At 40.6% G+C, this 5,303-nt stretch overlaps 1 protein-coding gene and 1 long non-coding RNA gene across 2 annotated transcripts in view; one reads left to right on the top strand and one right to left on the bottom strand.

The window, feature by feature from the left end:
* Positions 1–2,387: 2,387 nt before the first annotated feature.
* LOC107292262 overlaps positions 2,388–5,303 on the bottom strand; it is a 13,427-nt gene continuing 10,511 nt past the window's right edge. The window contains exon 3 of the long non-coding RNA XR_001548990.1: positions 2,388–2,449. This is a non-coding gene — a long non-coding RNA (uncharacterized LOC107292262). The remainder of the gene's footprint in view (positions 2,450–5,303) is intronic.
* The window catches only part of MED30 (mediator complex subunit 30), a 22,492-nt gene continuing 20,952 nt past the window's right edge, over positions 3,764–5,303 (top strand). The window contains exon 1 of the mRNA XM_015821337.1: positions 3,764–3,853. The gene's annotated coding sequence lies outside the window, so the exon portion shown is untranslated. The remainder of the gene's footprint in view (positions 3,854–5,303) is intronic.

Raw genomic sequence — 5,303 nt, 5'->3', positions numbered from 1 at the left:
TTCGCCACCACGGCCCTAAATGAATTCTTCTGCCTCTTCTGTGAAATGTAAGGTTTTGTGTTTGATATTAATTTCTAGACAGAGGGCCCAAATTTAATTTAACTTCAATATGTCAATAGCAAAGTATTAATATATTAAAGATGCATGTTGGGTAATTGTGAGTGGAGAAGAAGGTGCTGTAGCTGAACATATGCTAATTATATCCAACAGATTTGTATACTCTTTGACTCCATTTTCCTGTTTATAGTTTAATTTATAGTTTGATTCTCTTGCACTTCAGGATGTCTACACCGCCTCTAGCAGGGCCAGGATTGCCTTCTGGTCCATTTTCTGGGCCTCAGGGTCAGGCTGCACGAGAAGTGAACACAGCTTCGTTGTGTCGCATTGGTCAAGAGACTGTGCAGGACATTGTATTCCGCACTATGGAAATCTTCCAGCTGTTAAGAAATATGCAAGTAAGGAATCACCTGTCTGAATAATGCTATCCTATTCTCATCTCTTGTAGAAAACCTGAACTAAATTTTTAAAAAGTGCACAGTAAGAAACATTTAAGCTAAAGACATCTTTGGAATTCAGAAAATGAAGTTTTTGCCTCCTACATATTTTCATTTAAAAAAAAAACCTGCTTTAACGATTTATCTGCCTTTCTCCCTAGATAATTTACTTTTAAAATTGGAGAATCTTAGCTTCACTGAGAATATGGTAAAGGAGGCAGATAATTCTTTTCTAATTAATCTGCCTTTTGGAGAGTATTCGTTTTGAGTTCAAGATTTTTTTTTTTAAGAATGTGCTGCTATAAAGAAAACAGACCAATTGCATGACTTTTTTTTTCCTTAATGTAAAATATAACCTTCTTGCTTCTGCTTATTTGCATGTACCTTGATGGCAGCTGGTAAATGTCACTCTTTATTATTCCATAGTTGATGGATTTTGTAGGATTTTCCCATATTCACTTTTATTTCCTCTAGGAAATTCCTCCCCAGTTTTTTATATTTAAATTTTAAAATAATTCCCCTAACTTTTATTGTTTTATTTTGATTGCTTAGGATTATTTTTTTTAATATACAGTAATTCATATTTCCACTGAATCTGTAGAAAATGTCTATGTATTCAGACAGCATTCTTCTGTTAGCAATCTAGAGTTTTTACATGGACTTTTAAAAACATAGTTTACAGTCCCTTTCGTCCTAAAAAAAATATAATTTTCCAGTTGCAGAATAATACCCTTTATTCAAAATTTGAGGAAAAAATTATCAAAGAAAATTGTTTTGGCATGCCCCTTGAGTTTAGCCTGTTTATATATGTTCCGCTGATCTCAATCAAATTCTCTTAATGCAGAAATTATGAAGCTGAAGGCTGTGGCCCCTTCCACTTTTCAGGACTTTGTGAGCAAACCTAAGGGGAATCACAAATTTGGGGATACTTTTGCATACAAAGTAGCATTGATGTCAGAACTTGCTCACAATATGGTAACAAGATCAGAATTTTCTTTAACTCTTGTTATAAGGCAGAAATATTGATCCAGAATGAATATGAAAATTGGCAGTGGTCATGCTAAAAATGGAATCCCAGACTTTAGGAAGGATGCAAAATTATGCAATCACTCATGTCCCATTAAAATGTGCTTTTAAATGTGATTGTTTTATTATTACACTGTTTCAGTAACAAAACTATCTTGCTATGCTATTACATACTACATTTGGCATTACAGCAAGCGGTCACAATCAACTCCCAAGGAGCAATGGGACCACCCATAATTGTTGTTATTTGTTTGTTTGTTTATTCAGTTTCTATAGCCGCCCATCTCAGTCAAGTGAGAGTACATAATTCTTAATTCTATTATCTAAAGTAGTATTTATTAAATTATTTTCATAAAATAACTGAGTGTTAAGGAACACTGATGGCGTCAGTGAACTGATGAGCTTGAGGACCCCTGTATTAGAGGCTTCTGGGTCCCATTTCTAGGAAACAGGAGCGGGAGCACGCTAATAATAGAAGTCCTACCTGCAGACTTACTATCAGCCTTATTTTATTTTTTTTTATTTATTTTTTTTAAAGAAAATTTTATTAATTTTTATAATTAAACAATAAGTAATATGATGCATTTATAACACAAACATACACAAAAAAAACAATCCAATTCAATACATTATCAGAAACGCTCAGAGGTTCCCGACCTGCCTCCGCCCTCATCCACTTACCTTTCCTTCCTACCTCTAACCCACAACCTCTCCTCCTTCCTCCTTCCCCTCTCATCCCCCCTCTTCCTGACCACCTCAACGAGTGCAAGCCGGGATACCAACCGAGCGCTTCCTCTTATCAATACAATTATAACATATGAATACATCACTTTTTGTTTCAATACTTCTAACCCCCTTCCCCCCCTGAGCTTCCCGGAATCAAATACAGGACTTAAAACAAATCTTTCCAAATCTAACTTACAATTTAACTANAACACCATGTGGTTCTAGGGCAGCTGACCAAGTGGGATTGGGATAGGTGAGTTTTTATACATTCTTTTGGGTTGTTTTTGGAATGCTCCAGGGGGTTGTGCATTGAGGTGGGCTTTTGTGTTCTAAGAGTGTTGGGCAACTTCTCTTGTAGCTGATGGCTAAGTCCTGTGTTGGATTTCTTGGGGTGAGGGGTTGCTGGATCTAATCTTATCACTCTGCTATTGTCAGCTGTCAAATCTTGCTGCAAAGGATTTCAAAATATTTTGTCTTGAATGGATTTCTGCCCTGTAGTATTTGTTTGCTCATGAATGGAGCCTCAATCTTTCTGAATAAATTACTGAGTTTGCATTTCTAAAAGGTAATTTCCTGAGTTTCTACTTGGGGCAGGGAGACTGGGGGCTGGTTTCTGTCAAAGATTTTTCTATTACCAGTATTACTTTGGGAAATATAATATTCTACCTTTTTTTTAAATATCCCCCCAAATATTTCCTTCTCTAGGATGGTGGGTGGGTGCTTATATTGTATTGTGTTTCACAGAATCCAAGGCAATATTTCTTGTCTCAACCAACTGAAAGAATGTACCTAATTGAAATATTTTTCATCCCGAGTATATCTTAAAACTGTGGTATCTCGTCAACTAAATGGACTCGAATTCATCTCCTATCTGGAACCTTTTATGCATCTCATTCAGTATATGACCATCAGTTTAAAGTAATATTTCTCAACTCCAGGTGCTTTAAGATGGATGGACTTCAATTCCCAGAAGTCCCTAGTCAGCCTGGCTGGGGAATTCTGGGAGTTGAAGTCCACCCATCTTAAAGCACCTGGAGTTGAGAAGCACTGAATTAAAGGCAACCAGCATTAAACCTGCTTTATAGCCCCCCCTCCCCCGTTTTTCAGCTTCTAATCCAGCCTCTAAAAACCCTGCATTTTACGTAGACGCTATAGAACAAACAAAAAAAAGATATATTTTTTTCCTGATTTTGCGCTCTTCTTGGCCATAGAGGGAGAACGGCTACACAGGAGGAGGAGGAAAAAGATGAAAGGGAAACCGTTTACATTATATTGGCTGGAGACAATGGGGAATGTAGTCCTCCCGATCAAAACACAATTGAAACAGCCAGGAAAGTAACGGGGGAGGGCCGCGCGGGCCATTTTCTCCCGAGGAGGGCGGAGGTCTGAGAAGGAGTGCCTGTACTGGGGGGAAAAAAATGGCTGCGCCCTGCCGATTCACAGATGGCATCCATTGCTCCGAGTCCGTACCGCGTGACGTCATCACGTCCCGCCGTTCGACGTCCAACGCCGGTTTGCGCGCTGGGAGGAGGTCGACGCCGTCGGGGAGAGTCGACCGCCCTGGACGGGACATAAAAGGCCGGCGTTAATGTGACAACGACCGCTAGGTACCATCGTGGCTATCGCCTTCTTCCCCTCCCCCGAGCCCCTCCAGAGACAGTTGGACTACATCCTTTACCAACCCCAGTTCAGTGGCTGGGAATGATGGGCCCCGTAGTCCAGTGTCCCTGCAAGTTGTCGGGTGAAGGAAGGCTGAGATTATAAATGATGCAAATGTTATAAAGACCCGTTTTTGTGCCTGAGGTCGGGGATGTTTGGCAGGCTGCCCCAAAAGATGGCTGATTTCATTTCTGGGAATTTGGGGTTTTTTTTAAAAAAAGGAAACTGCTAGACTTGATGAGCAGAGATGTTTCCCTTTGGAGCTGAGAGTAAATTAAGGGTCCTGTCTTTAAGTATTTTGTCCTGGGAATGCCGCCTGAAATTGTGGGTGCTCCAGCCTGGAGAGCCATTTCTCCAGAATGGAAGATTCCTGCCCCGAATAAGGCGGGCGGAAGGGGGTGGGGGTGGACTAGAAGTCCTTCAAGGTCCCTTTCAGCCCTGGGTGTATAGGGATATAAAGGAAGCAGATTCAAGAATAGGTTTCAAACAAAGCAGATGCTTTAGGAAACAAGACGTTCTGGAAAGTCAGCTCCCCAAACCTTCAAAACGAAAAGGTGTTGGTTCTTCTGAATTGGCTTTGGGTCTTCAAGCAGCCTAGTCCAGCAGTTGGTTTATATAGGAAAGGGCAAAGATAGATTGCTGCTCCAAGCTAGGATATGCAAAAGGGACCTATGCAAAAGTGGCCTAGAGAAAAAGAAAGAGCTTTCTAAATCAGAAACAAAAGCAATGTATAAAGTGTGCAACTGTAAAGAGGGCTCATCTGAATGTTTAAGCAGAAACTGGACCCCTCTCTATCTAGGAGTCTTTAATTTGGTCTTGTGCACTGAGCAGTGACATGCCCTAAATCAGTGATGGCGAACCTTTTAGAGACCAAGTGCCCAAACTGCAACCCAAAACCCACTTATGCATCATCGAGTGCCGGGTGGGCGTGGCCAATTGGGTGGGCGTGGCTGCAGTGGTAATTGCAGACTGGGTGGGACTAAAAGGTTCAATCAATCAATTCCAACTTTGCAAGATCTTTTTTTTTCCCCACGAGAAGTTGAAATTGATTGATTGAACCTTTTTTTTTTTGCACACAGCAGCGGAGGCCTAAAGTGAAAAGGTTTTATAAAACCCAGCTGAAGGCCTAGGACTGGGGCGATGGCGTGCGTGCCCACAGAGAGGGCTCTGAGTGCCGCCTCTGGCACCCGTGCCATAGGTTCGCCACCACGGCCCTAAATGAATTCTTCTGCCTCTTCTGTGAAATGTAAGGTTTTGTGTTTGATATTAATTTCTAGACAGAGGGCCCAAATTTAATTTAACTTCAATATGTCAATAGCAAAGTATTAATATATTAAAGATGCATGTTGGGTAATTGTGAGTGGAGAAGAAGGTGCTGTAGCTGAACATATGCTAATT

This window comes from Protobothrops mucrosquamatus, unplaced genomic scaffold (genome assembly GCF_001527695.2).
Source record: "Protobothrops mucrosquamatus isolate PMUCROS unplaced genomic scaffold, P.Mucros_1.0 scaffold1309, whole genome shotgun sequence".
In the NCBI taxonomy this organism is placed as follows: Eukaryota; Metazoa; Chordata; class Lepidosauria; order Squamata; family Viperidae; genus Protobothrops; species Protobothrops mucrosquamatus.
Note: the sequence above shows the minus strand (reverse complement) of the source record. Positions and strands in the feature narration are given on the sequence as shown.